The sequence below is a fragment of the Clupea harengus genome, chromosome 23, assembly GCF_900700415.2.
Source record: "Clupea harengus chromosome 23, Ch_v2.0.2, whole genome shotgun sequence".
In the NCBI taxonomy this organism is placed as follows: domain Eukaryota; kingdom Metazoa; phylum Chordata; class Actinopteri; order Clupeiformes; family Clupeidae; genus Clupea; species Clupea harengus.
Window position 1 is genome coordinate 1,624,953 of NC_045174.1, and position 15,208 is coordinate 1,640,160.

The 15,208-nt window shown below is 45.0% G+C and overlaps 1 pseudogene; it reads right to left on the bottom strand.

Annotated features, from left to right (window-relative positions):
• Positions 1 to 39: 39 nt before the first annotated feature.
• On the bottom strand, positions 40 to 14,770 carry LOC105903356 (annotated as a pseudogene).
• Between the last annotated feature and the right edge of the window lie 438 nt (positions 14,771 to 15,208).

Below are 15,208 nucleotides of genomic sequence, written 5' to 3' on the forward strand. Positions count from 1 at the left end.
TAGTACATGCCTGAAAATATACCACACTGACACACAACATTTTAAAGTTTATTATAATCATAATAATAACATGTATTCTTATTATGACCATAATTTCAATCTTTATTATTCCTTTTTTTTTAATCACAGGCAATAATTATAATAATAGTGCACTGTTATACCTAAATTATGATACAGATGTCTCTTTTTCATTTTTGTTCTTTGTTCTCACCCTTTCGACATTAAAAAGGAAAACCTTGCTCTGTTTCTGACACAAGGATGTAGTACAGCTTACAATCTTCACAAGAATGACAGGCAATGAGGATGACGACATGGCAATGACACAATGTCTTTTCTTAGAAAGGCAAACCATATGTGATGTAATAGCAGGTAGGAAACTGGTGAGGGTGGACTGAGAGGCAAGTGAAAATGCAATGGAGCGGCTTTAAAAGCACAAAAGAAAAAAAAAAGGGACGGACAAATATAGAAAGTGACTAGTGACTAGTGGTGGGCACGTAGGGACTAACATCATCAGCTTCAGGTATGTGCTGGTGAGCTGTGCAATGGACTAGACCGTTTCCCCCTCAACGACATACAGAAAATAATGAGACTCTTCACGGCAACTCTTTTTCCCAAAACAACATGCACTATATCTGCCTAGCTTGCGCATGGTGCCTCTCAAATGTGCATACACGTGCAAGTTTCACATGCACACACACAGGCACGCGCGCACGCACACACACACACACACACACACACACACACACACACACACACACACACATACACATAGAGTCTACACAACTATGCACAAGAACAGTGCTGTCTGATGAACTCTGGGGGAAGCATGGGACATTGAGAGACATGAGATGCCCATCTTCTACTTCACTTCCAAACCAGTGTCAGAATTTCCAATGTGATTTTTTTTTTTTGTCTGTATAAGATAACATTTGTGCTAACAGTAAATAAATATGTTACATAAAGTACATACACAAATGAGGGCATGAGAGGACAAATAAATAAAATAAATAAACAAATATACAACACACAAATCAACAGAGATCTAAACAAAAGTTCCCCACCCCTCCAAAAAAAAAAAAAAAGCACAACAAAAACAGAGCCAGATCGCTCTGGGAAAAACGTCAGAGTACTAGTTAATGTTATGATGCACTAGCTACAGCAAGGAGAAGAAGGATCCCAAAACTCCCAAAAGTGCGGCTAGTGAGTTTCTTCTCCTGCTCTGAAATGATCCTGGATCAGTTGCATAATTACACTGCAAGGAAGCCCGACGATAAAGCAGTGCCTTTCAGTCTGAGAGAGGATCAGTGGGAGATAGATTATTATAATACATTGCAACATCATAACAATACAACCAGAGGAGACAAACAGGCACCATTTATGTGGGTGTGGCTGGAATGAAGGGAAAGGGGCAGATGCAAGTCGATTGGCTGAGCTATAGGTGAGGATGGAGATGAATGGTTTTGATTGGTTGATTGGTTTTCCTTATGTTCCCTTCTCGTTTTCTTTTTTTTCTTTTCTTTTTTTAAGATAAGACGACAAAAGCACTCACAGTTCAGGAATCATGTCTGTGGGAATAGCTACCATTGGATGGAGAGAAGTCTTTTGCTTCCAATTAGTTGGCGAATACTATGGATAAATGCAGACAAGCACATTGAAGATCAATCCTGTCACTTCCATGAAGTCCTGGAGTGTTTTGTGAGGGAATGCGTTCAGTTTTGTTTTCTCTTATCCAGTATGTTGTTTCTTTTTTTTCTTTTTTTTTATAATGTGGTATTTGTTTTAAAATCAAAAATATCTTTTTTTTTTTATCTCACAACAGGAGTCCTCGAGCACATACAAGATAGAGTTTTCACTGTTGGGATCATTTTCTGTCCTTGAGATCCAAATACGACCCACAGAGATTCCACTCAGGTTTCTGGATCATTGTGAATCCATACGAAATCTCCCACTCGGCCAATGCCATAATCCAGTGTTCTCCTCACTTTTGTCCTCTTCAAATAAATCATCTTCAAATAAATATCACAAATAAAAAATATAGTATCATGACATTCACTTGGTTAGCTTAATCCACATTTTGCAGCAACAGGGACTGAGATGAATTAAGTCTATATATGCTTCTGATCATATGGAGGGAATCTTCTGGGATATGGAAGTGTGTGTGAGCGTGTGTGTGTGTGTGTGTGTGTGTGTGTGTGTGTGTGTGTGTGTGTGTGTGTGTGTTTATGTGTGTCACAGGCTTTTCTTCCAGTATGGTCCCAGCTCCAAGGGCGCAGTAATTCCTCACAAAATTGCTCCCACGTCCGGCAGTTCCCTTGGGTTAGCCCAGGCTCATCTCGTCCACATGGCAGCTGAGGTTCAATCTGACCCCCGCAGGTCTCGGTGCCTCCAGGGAGGTTCAGGGCTCAGGATAGGTCATTCGGCTCCGTATGATCTGGAACCACGTAGCACGGTTTCCCCCACTGGGTTTAAGATTAATCACATTAAAACGCTTACGTTTCATAAAAACAAAAAAATAATAATTTAAGAGGGGATTATGAATTAAATCCAGGTGTAAGAAACTGTTCCAATGGGGTTCCCGAGATCTTTACGGTTACTGCAAATGCACTTCGGCTCAGACTGCATCTTTAGTAGCGCAGGACCACTCTGTCTTAGCTTATAGAGATGATAGGTTTATTGCATGTGAGACCGCCGGAGCTCTGTGCGGCCAACCGGTGACGGCTACCTCGGATGTGCGCTGTATAGAGGGTGAGTCATGTGTTCAGAAGTGATCTGCATTCGCTAATGCCTGCCGTGCATTTGCCAATGACCAGAAACATTGGTAGGCTCTGGCTTCCTGGACTGAACTAAAGGAAAATAAAAGAGGGTGTTAACGTCTTGTTATGTAACTGATTGACTCTTTTTATTTTTAGGCCCCAGTTTGAAATGATAAGGAATCATAGTTGTGGCAGATAAATAGTTCTGCGGTTTTGGAACCAATAGCATTGAAATGCACCATTTGCATTGGCTTCAGGTTGAAGGGTTGTTTTTGGTATTACGTGCCCAATGGCTTTGTTGGTGGGGGAGGGTTGATTTGGTGGGCCAGCATTGCCTTTGTCAGTCCTCACACAGGGTACTTCCTCAGCTGATGTCTTCTCAGTATTTGGTCTGGTTACTTTCACGGCTGAGCGCCTTTACAAAAATTAAAGGAGCAAAAAAAAAAGATACCATCATCCTGTGCTGATGTGAGTGGGCGATTTTTCATAGAGTGTGTTCCCGGGTTGGAGGTGTGGCTCATATGTATTCATGCTGCTGGATTGGTGGATTGGTTTTTCATTCAGGGCTGTGATTGGGTCCCGTTGGAGGACAGCAGGCGGGTCCTCTCTTTGCCGGATCCTCTGCGCTGGAGCAAAGGCCCACCCTCTCCTCGCTCTGCCCAATCACAGCGGTCCGCGCCTCCTTCTGACCGACGTGAGTTCTGCCTTGTCGGGGGTGCCAGGTGGGCGACCATTCTTCTCATCTGAGAAGGACAGAAAGGATAAATATGTGTGTATGTGCATCTGTGTGTATGTGTGTGTGTGTTTGCGAACATTTATGTGTGTGTGTGTGTGGGGGGGGGGGGGGTCATGGCATACAATAGTGTGTATCTATATATACAGTACATGCATGTAAGGAGTTAAAGCATGGGAGAGTATGTGAGTAACTCACCAACAAGAGCTTGAACAGAAGGCTGATCATGTGTGCTGAGTAACTGAGCCTGAATGGTCTCAACAACCCTCTTAAACCTTCGGCTGGGACCTGCACACACACACACACACACACACACACACACACACAAACACACAACTTCCTGACACACTCATTTGGCCGGACACATTCCATACTACAGTTACGGTATCCCGAAACACTTGAGCTAAAAATGATATCGCGCGGCTATCAAAAGCATCGCAAACCTGATATGAGTGTGAAGGTGACACTATAGATGCCCAGGTCTCTTTTTCCATCCCGCTCCCGCTCTCGCTCTCTGTCCCGCTCTCGCTCTCTGTCCCGGTCTCGCTCACGCTCTCGCTCCCTCTCTCCCTCGGAGAAGGAGATGTCCACCTGGAACTTCACAGGCTTCTGGAAGACAGATGGACCTCCTGCCGTCTTATACTCTGCCCGGAAACTGGTCTGAGAGATAACGCTATGACTGAGAGAGGGAATCTGTGTTGGATAGAGGGAGAGAGAGAGAGAGGGGGTGGGGGGGGGGGGGGCAAAGGCAAATAGAGAGGGAGAGGGAAACGAAGGAATAATTATTCTTTTCATTGTGCTCAAGAATCAACATTTGAATGGACTGATCTTGATAACACTCTCATTTTGAAGGGGAAGACAAACATTCTTCACATAAGGTATAGAGAGAGAGAGAGAGAGAGAGAGAGAGAGAGAGAAAAAGAGAGAGAGAGAGACAACATAATGAATGGGGAATAGGGACAGATAGTGGTTGGCAGACAGAAGGAGACAGATAAAGTGAGGCACCCACTGATAGGAATGCATGAACGATGTCTGCCTTGATAGAGCTGAGCGGTTTGTCTCGGATCACCACAAAGATCTGCTCCTCCTTCTCCAGACTGATGAAGTTCCCGAACCATGACCTCTTCGCCAGCCTGTCAAACGCAAACACACAACAACATGTAGTCGAAGATGTAATCTGTAAAACTCGAATTTATAGTGGGTGTATGTGTGTAACTGTACATGTGTGTGTGTGAGGGTATGTGTGCGTTTCTGTAAGAGTATCTGTGCGCATGTGTGTGTGTGTGTGTATATGTGAGTGTGTGTGTGTGTGAGTGAGTGTGTGAGAGAGTATGTGTATCTGTTTGTGTGTGTATATGTGTGTGTGTGTGCCTGTGTGTGTATATATGAGTGTGTGTGTATGTGTGTGTGTGTGTGTGTGTGTGCGTGTGAGCCACTCACTCTGGGCTGGACTCGGGTGTTAAACTGGACATGTCCTCTGAGGTGGGTACTGTCAGAAATATCCATAGTTATAGCAGATAAGCAAAACAGTTCCATAATCCACACAGACAGAAGCCATTTTCTAGAACAGTGTGTTAGGTGACACTAATTGCCGACATAATTAAAATACAGGAAAACAAAACAGCATCAGTCATTTAAAGCAACACAAATTCAATAGCTGAACCCAGAGCCCACTGGGCCAGCTGGTGCAGAACACCATTAATCTACACAGACAGCGCTACACTCAAGCCATAAATCAAACCCGGGCAATATTAGCCAGGGCGCCTTAAGACTTGTATCTGGAACACTGAACACAAACAATGTGAGCTACCGTGTGGAAAAAAACATCAGAAATAGCACCAGATGTGTAAATCTCAGGATGAGAAATTAAATGAATATCAAATCGCTGATTAAAGGCTAATTCAAATCCACATAGGTACAATCAGGTACTTAACACAGTGTGTTTGTATGTCATAATAACCCATTTTGAATAATCGTTTCGCATACCATGACTGCCAAAATATATTAAATGTATTATCCCGCCATTTTCTGAAATTGTGATTCATGTATAAATGCAGCAATTAATAACCACAAGGCTGGCTAAATTGAATTCTACAGCTCCTGGCTAATGTATCCGGTAATGCTAGGCACGTTTCTTGTGTGGGAAAGCATGCTGAGTCTTGTTTAATAGTAGACAGATAGACAGATAGATGTTTAGTGTCATGTAGCTTTCCTGGAGGTACCGTGTGGCAGCTCCCCGGTCTCCTCACCCTGGAGCTTGCGGCGGTGGAAGCGGGGCGATCCCAGCAGGTTGTTCTTGAACGAGTTGAGGCGGGTCCTCCAGTGGGCGGAGCTGCTGGCCGACATGCCGCCGCCCCCTCCGGGGCTGGAGGGCGGGGTGAGGGAGAGCGAGCCCACGCCCCCCCCTCCTTCGGCGCGCGAGGAAGAGGAGGAGGAGGAAGAGGAGGGAGGGGTGGGAGGGGGGTGCTGGGGGTGATGCACAGGCGTGCCCAGCGGGGTGGGCAGGGGGGAGCCCTGGGGCGTCACCTGCGACAGGGGGTACAGGGTCTTAGTCACCGACTTGAGCACGGAGGAGGGGGAGGGGAGGAAGAGGAAGCGGGGGAGCGGGGACAGCAGCGGGGACGGGGAGGGCGAGCGGGACGGGGGGTTGTGCAAGGGGAGGGACTTCATGGACTGCAGGAGGGGGCGCTCGGGGGGAGCCTTGTGGGGCAGGGTCTGCGTTTTTTGGGGCTCGTGCAAGCGGAGGGGGCGGGGCGTGGTGCTGCTGCTGCCGCCGAGGCCACCACTGCCACCAATACTACCACCGCCGCCGCCGCCTCCAATTCCACCGATGCCACCTCCTGGTTTGGTGGCCGTGGCGACTTCTGACTGGCTAAAGGTGAAGACAGGGCTCTGGTTGGGGGGTGAGGTGGGGTGAGATGGAGAGGAAGAAAAAGGGGGAGGGAGTGTGGTGAAGGAGTGGAGGATGGAGAAAGAGAAAGCAATGGTAATGGGTTATGAGACGGCAGTGTGACATGAAAAAAGAAGTCATGGATGGTCTTGTGTATGTGAGCGTGAAGCGTGACTAGGGAAGGGCTTTGCTAGCGTGACTAAAGCTAAGGCGGTTCTGTGTTTTCTGGACAAGAGTCCGAGTGATCACTCAATGACATGTCATGTGACATTAGGGGGGAAGGGGCTCTGGTGTTATGGGTCCTCAAGAAAAACGTGTCGAGGTTTAGGACGACAGCACGAGAAATAGCACAGCGTGGTTTCATTGCACAGCACAATCACTCAGCAATTTTACTGGAATTCACTGAACTTTACACATTTCATTTACAGAAAGGTAATCATGTTCATTGGTGTGTTGTAAAAGTAGATTGGCAAGGAAGAAAACGGACGACCAACAGGTTCTCACCCTGGGGCTACTCAGCGGACTGGAGGACAGACCGGTGGACGCTCCGCTGACGGAACGAGACCTACACAGGAACAAAACAAGAGAACCCTGCATCAAACACGTATGACTGTGCTTGACTGTGCAGAGCGTTTTAACTGCCATTACTCATACCATGCGTGTACCAGAGTGGGCGCGTGTGTGTATATGTACACTATAACTTCACAATAACAAGACAGTAGTCATTATGAGTATGTGTTATGTACTATTAGTGAGTGTGTATGTGTTTTTGCATATGAGGACATATATGTGATATGAATGTGTTGCCTGGGGTCATCTTACTTACACTAGAACTTACTGTCAAGATGATGTTTGTTTCAGTGGAAGTGTACGCTTCAGTGGAACTGTACGCCTGTGTGTGTGTGTGTCAGAGAGAGAGTTAGCGTGTGTGTGTGTGTGTGTGTGTGTGTGTGTGCGCGTGTGTGAGTGTGTGCGTGTGTATATGTGTGTGTGCACGCCACCTCTGGCTGTGTGCGGACGTGTCCAGGGCCCGGCGCGGGGGTGTGGGTGAGCCCTGCTCCGTCACGCTCAGCACCTCCAGGCTCTTCCTCTCGGGTCTGCAGCGGCCGCTGCGCGTCAGCATGGGGGAGTCCACGCGCTTACGTGGCGGATCTGTGGGAGAGTGCACACACACACACACACACACATTATACACACACAAGCACACGGACACACACACCACAATGGCACACGCGCTTACGGGGCGGATCTGTGGGAGAGTGCACACATTATACACACACAAGCACACGGACACACACACCACAATGGCACACGCCAGTAAGACGCACATATAGACACACGTCTCATAAATAATCATTCTTACTTCACCAAATCCATGGGATGACACACACAGTAAGATGCAGATTACAATAGCATCATATAAGACTGCACAAACAGGACTGTTTCCGGGGGTTACGCGGGGAATAGCCATAGCAACATGAATAATAGCCCACAGTTGTTCAGGTTATCTTCACTGACAGAACAATGGGCAAAACGTCAGCTGAAATATAGGCTTTAAGTAGTGGTGCTGGTATCTTCATTTATCAAGTCATTACAGCTGACATGAAGCCATTTCATTTAATGTTAGCAACTTTATGGCAAAATTCAACTCGACCTTGGGATAATCCTACCGTTATCTAGAAAATTGTCATGTAATGGTCTAATGTTGGTGCTGCCGCTGGAGAAAATAGGCTATATCATTATTTTGTCGTGTTGGGAATTGACGCCACAATCTAAGAGCACGTTGACGTGTAGGTCCAGGACTTCCTGCACCGTGTTGGAAAACCAAAAGACAAAAACCGAGCCGTGGGCCTTTCATGTTTTACGTTCGAGGCACTTCAAAATCCCACAAGTTCTGTGGAAAGGCGCCTATCCATAGTGCAGTGCACACGGGTTCAGAAAACAAAGAGAACTGATTGTCACTAGTTTCTTAAGAAGATCTAGACTCACCAGCATCATTTCTGGGTGGCAGATCCTCATCTTCATAGGTCGGGTAGCGCTCTTTGCGGTCCAGTAGCAGGTAGTAGATCATCTTTTCTTGGTTCTCTCTAATATGGAAGAAGACAGACGAGGTCAGTTTTCTGGACTAAATATGACTTTTTTTGGACTCTGTATGGACTCTGTACTCTGAATTATAAATTCTACTGACTACAACTGGAGTTCTCCAAACAGAAGAAACCATTTCTTGTGTGACAATACACCACATAATATTTCACATAATGTTTCACATCACACATTTTAGATCATAATACACTACTTAGTTTATTACCTGCGTTTGGAAACTCTTTATCAAAACCAAAACACCATATTACATTTTTTTTTATAAATAAATAATGAATCCTTACTACATAAATATATATTACAAACAATACAGCACAAAATTAGTATTAAATCTGTATGAAATAGACCTGTAATAAATATAGAACCAGTCTGAGACAAAGTCTGACAGCACTGCCTGGTTTGACGTGCAGATGACTCATAAGTCATGTTCTCCTGGCGCTTCAAAAAGAGAATGTCAGAGCATGCAGGACACGGAGAAAAAAAGAACAGAGCGAGAGAAATGGAAAGAGAGAAGCTTCTCACTCTTGAAACACCAGTGTTAGAGGTAGAGAGCGAGACATAGAGACATAGGGAGATGTCAGACAAAGACATAACTGAAAGACTAAAAGACGAGAGAGAGAGAGAGAGAGAGAGAGAGAGAGGGAAACAGATGGAGGTTGACAGAGGGGCAGAGGTCACTCACTCTTCACACTGCAGGTCCTTGGTGAGTTTGTGGCGGTCCCTGAAGCAGCCCAGTGAGTACATACTCTCCAGTACATCTGGGTCCAGCTCGGTCAGAGAGACGATCTGGGGCACACACACTCGCCTAGGGGTCGGCAGCTCCGGACAGGGCTCGCTACGACCCGCTCTGGATGAACCACACACACACACGCGTGAGCACACAGACACACACAGACACACACGCACGATCATGACACATTAACACAAGCACACAGACATACATACACATTTGTAAATACACACAGATTCATAACAGACATAACCCCCCAAAACTAGAGTAGATTAAAAGAGAGAAAAGGGGGATCAATGAATATATTGAAATTGTACAACCGTAACTGCCACTTACTGATACCAGGAGTGCTTCATTATGGCATCTAACTGCAAGAGGGGAGAGAAAACGTGATTAGTAATGCCTCTTACTCAGCAGCAGATGGCGCTGTATGCCGGTCTGTACCATAGTGGTCATATAGGTAGAACCAAATACATGCGCACAGGGCAATGCATTTCAATGGTGTCTTATTTAATGGTGTCTTAAACCATCATCAATGAATCCCATTCTCATTCATGAGGTATTGAAATGATGTGCCAGTCTGCAATAATAATGATACTAATGAGAAATACACATTTGAATAACAAATGATGACTAACTACACTTAATACAGTAATGTAATTCCCATGGTACTAATTAGTTAATTAGTGCCAGTATAATCAGGTCTATGCCAATACTCCTACACCTGCAATAATATGTTTCTCAGTGGCAGGTAAAAGTAGCTAAATTCATCTACATTCTGGTAGCAGAATGGGTATGAGTGTGCTCCCCTGTACGAAGTGAAGCTCGCAATATCAGACAGGAAAAAATGACTCAAACTGACGAAAGCTCTCTAATAGTATTTTGCAACACTGAGCAAAGTAGGCGTGGAGCTGATGCTAAGTCTAGGACTCTCGCTGGCGTGGTCGCTGTAAACCAGGTCATGGCCAGACTGACTGAAGCAAAAGGCAGCCTCTGGCCTCAAATATACGTATGTATCGCAGCTGGAAGGATAAAGCTCCCATAACTATAAGCACGCAATCTTTGGGTTCTCAATCTAGGTAGTGCACCACCTGCATGTGAATAAGCTTTCAATATACAGTACACATAAGTGACTCCAAATCTACAGCACTACAGTGTGAGCACACATGGTAAAGTGCTGCATTTACATACACGCCTGTCTGCGTAAACCTAAATAAGGTACACGAATGAAGCGATCTTGACTGCGTTTCCTGAAAGTGTCGCTGAGCAACCACCATGGTAAAAAAAAAGAGAAAGGATCTCTCCGTCATTTAAAAATGGTAGTTATTCAACAACGCTTTTAGGGAACACACCCCTGGTGCCCAGATGGCAGATTGAGGTTTGTCGGGGCACAGGATCCTCACCGTGAGCCTCTTCTCAGGGTCGACCTCGATCATGCCCCGCAGCAGAGCCTGGCAGTCGGGCGGAATGAAATGAGGCATGTGGAACACCCCGCTCTTCACCTTCTCCAGCAGCTGCCGCAAGTTGTCATGATCGAAGGGTAGCGCGCCCTACACCAACACACACATGTATGGGGTCAGGGGCAGGAGAGGAGAAGGAGGGAGGGAGAGAGGGAGGGAGGGATAGTGAGGAGAAAGGAGAGAGATAGAGAGAGAAGTGATTACCTGTATGAAAATCACATGTGCAGTAACACACTGAGGTCAGATAGAGGAGCAATCCCAGTGTTACGCACACAATAAGGAACATATGGTCTCTCTGAAATGATGACATTTGCGTGTAATTGTTTTGAGCTTATTACGAATGTCATCAAAATGAAAAATGTGGGAATATAAAATAATCTTTGACTGATAGCATTGTAATGCCACAAAGATTCTACATAAAAATATAGATGCCACAGGTAACCAAATTTAGCATGACTTCAACACAGATCAAATCATTTTCTTGCACTTTGCATTCTGAGGTCAGCTGCTTTTGATGACTAAGCTGTTGGTTTAAACTCAAGCCTGTAGCCGCCGGAGGTAAACAAGTTTCCTCACCACCAGCAGTGCGAAAAGTATGACCCCACAGCTCCAGACGTCCGCCCGGCGACCATCGTACTTCTCGCCCTGAGACAAGATCGAGCAATGCCAGCATATTACATTCCCATCGCCCCTCCAACAGGCAGAACAAATCACTGGCAGAGCAGTACAACCCACTAAAGGTGGAATTGAATTGTGTCATCATCTAATTACAAAGAGACCTACCCTTATAACCTCTGGACACGCGTAGTGTGGAGAGCTGGAAGAGATTAGCACACATAAGTATGGTAATGGACAGAGGCTGGATTATGCGATTCCCCAAGTGCTTGTCAGACCACTCTGGAATGGAACTCTCTTTTGTCTCCAGTGTTTCACTTGAAACACTAAAAATAATCACTGATACGTGAAGCCACCCACCCACCCACACACACTTACGCATACACATTAATCACATAAAAAACATGCAGAGACTCTCTCTCTCTCTCTCTTTCTCACACACACACCCAGAAAACGTACCCACAGCTGGTCTCCAGCAGACTCTCCCCCACCTGCAGTGAGGCCATACCAAAGTCAGCGATCCTGATATTGTTCTTCTCGTCCAGCAACAGATTCTCTGGCTTCAGGTCTCGGTGACTGAACACAGAGACGGAACAATCATTCCAAAAGTGACCCATCACAAACAAACCACAGAGCCAATACACTGCAATACCCGTTCACATTGTACCCATTGTAACACCCACTGTATGAGAGATTTAACACTTAAAGGCATTTATAGTAAATGTACAGCACTGTCTGCTACAGGATTTTGGTATGACATGACATATTATACAAGTATATCTCTGCTTCCCACCAGATAGAGTGGCTGTGGCAGAAGTCCAGGGCGGAGATTATTTGTCTGAAGAACTTTCTGGCCTCTTTGGGTGTGAGTCTCCCTTTCTTCACCAAATAATCAAATAGCTCCCCACCCGATACATGCTCAAGGACCAGATATCTGTGTAACAGGAGAGAATACATGAAATGACGCACAGAGAGTGACATTGGTGAAACACAGGCAGACAGGCAGACAGACAGACAGACACATAGAGACAGGTAGATAGATAGATAGATAGATAGATAGATAGGGATTAAAGGACTCACAAATATTTGTTATTCTCATAAACATCATGCAGTTTCAACACATGTGGATGCTCTATCAGTTTCAGTATGGCAATCTCTCTCTCCACCTACACAGAGAAAGAGAGAGAAAGAGAGAGCAGTACATAAGATAAGTTAGGAGTAAGAAAAAAGTAGAGAAATATTTATAATATAGTGCAGAGTTGTGAGCATTGCTACATGTGTATTTAGCCACACTCCATCATCAAATGCCATTTAATATCACTTTGCCAGTGAGTTGGCAGTTATTGTGCCATCAATACTATGTCAACAGAGCAGTGGTAGTAATGGTAATTAGTATCAGTTGTAAGACAAGTCAAAAGATCAGGAGGTTAAAAGTGTCCACAGATTGTAAAGTGATGAGACCAAGTCAGAGGGTGTTTGCATAGTATGCTTCCGTTCCTACCTTCATTAACACCGACTCAGAGAGCTTCTCTCGGTTGACTATTTTAATAGCAACTTTCTGTCCCGTTATGCAGTGGACTCCGAGTTTAACCAGACCTATACTCATCACACACACACACAACATGCATGCAAGAAGAGGCAGGCAGACACAAACACACACACATTTTATAAAACTTGCTCAAATGCTTCTTTGAGAGTAAATATTAGATTATGACAATATGACAGATCCATCATATAAATACTAATATGTACTGATACATATTATATCCTACCTGTCTGTCCTTTGCCCAGGGTCTTCTCCAGTCTGAATGGCCCAACATACTGAGCAGACTGGGTCACTGACATTTCCTTACTCGACATAATGACCGGTGCGGCGGATTACAACTACTGTGGTTAGTACTTAACTTCACCGCGCTGCTGCAAGGATAGTCATGAACTATCTGTCCCACTGTCGGGTAGGGGACCGGTGTAGCCTAGGCTATTTCAGATGGCAGGTGATTTCGGCTCGGTTGTATTAGGTGACATCTGACTACTCTGGGCCTAATTCGTTAGCCTACGTCGTGCAGTTTGATAGGAAACAGTCTATCTAACAGCTAAGTGTTGAAATATTAGAGGTGCGGTTCGTCTACGACAGTAACTGTTTCATTATATCTATTTGACAGAATAGGGTCAGGATATGCAATCGTGAAAGCATGGTGGATAATAGAGATGTAAGATTTGCTATGCCATGCTTTGGAAAATAATGACACACAGAAGAAGGCTACTAATAGCTACTAGTAGGCTAATGGCTGAGTCGTATCTCGATGATGTCAAAGCGGACCATGTATCTCGCTCTCTCAGTCAATTCTATGCCATACATCTATTCTACAGGAAATCTAAGCAAGCGAGTTGTAAGGCTATGTTAGTTATGACAACAGTACAGGTAATGCTTCGAATACGCATTCAAACGTTCCAGGACGATTTATCCACTGACTTTTCTTGCCACAATTGTATCTATTTCATCAGCGTGTTTCCCCTTACTTCCTCTCATCCGGTGAATTACAACAGTAATATTGACGATTCAGTATAGGACGAGGGTTATTTAAAGACAAGTCAAATATGCACCCGGTGCTAGGCCTATATTACAGGTGAGGGACCCAGCATGCTACCCTTTTTGTTAAACAAACAAGTCCTCCCCACATCCTCTCTAGCTGACCTCGCTTATATTTCTGTAATCATTTTTCAAAGATATGTCAAAATATTACCACGGTAAAGTTTCGTTCTTGTACTAGAGTACATGCTTTCCCACCATGGCTCATTATAGAGGATTTATCGGGGGATACGTTTGTTTCTGGCAAAACAACCATCTTTAGCGATGCACCCTCCCCCTCCCTTTCGCTCTATCCCTCCCTACGAGCGTATCACAGCATCTTCCCTCGCTCTCTCCTTTGCCGTGTCCTCCTTCGCCGGGTCTGATTTCATTCATGGAGCTTTGTCTTCTGCAGATATGGGCAATAAGTCCTTTGATATCAATTTACAAGAGTCCCTCAAGATGCAAAAGGTGTGCAAGAAAAAATACTTCTTCGTTTTGTATGCCCCCTTCCAGTAAATCGTTGTTTTCTCTCCCCTCTTCCTTCTCCACATTCGCATCAGCATCCGGGTCCCACTCCCTCTCCCTCTCCATCCCAGTGTCCCCTCCCTCTCGCGCTCTTAAATGCGCTTTACTGTTTGGCTCCGCGGTCTCCGCCTTACCTCTCTATATTCGGGCTTAAACTTGCCGTAATCCACTTTTCTGTGGTATTATTCTTGTATCATCGTGAGGCATGTTGGTCCATCTCAGTTCCTTTTTTCGATGGCTATTCAGCCGCCTTAATCTCAGGCGACACGTGGCAGTACAGATCACCTGCCATGAATTGTTGGTTAATCCGCACCATCCCTGAGCTGCATAACTGTCAAGTTTACGTATTTTCCCTTCAATCTGCTATCTAAAGTAGGCTTTCTCTCTCTCTCTCATTTATCTCTCTCTCTCTCTCTCTCTCTCTCTCTCTGTGCGTGTGTGTTTAGTAACAGTTGAGATTGTTTTAATTATTTTATTATCATTGAACCAGACACCCTAATACAAGACATATAGTTCTGAAATGTAATTCACTAACTGCAAGGGCATAAACTTAATTAATAATTAAATGACATGTACAGTGCATGTACACAGACAATATCACATTTAAAATCGATATGTTTGGCACACATATACATGAACTGTATCAGGGACACAAACAAGGTATTGCAGGATTAAGAGGGGGCTTCCCATGGCCTCCTGAAGATCAACACCCCCATTCCAGTCCCAACGATGGTTCAGTCCAGTGCAATGTGCATTAGGGAATGCTGGGAAATTGGTAGACTCAGCCCCTCAAAATCAAAATGATGGACCTCTGTGCGAGAGGGGAAAGA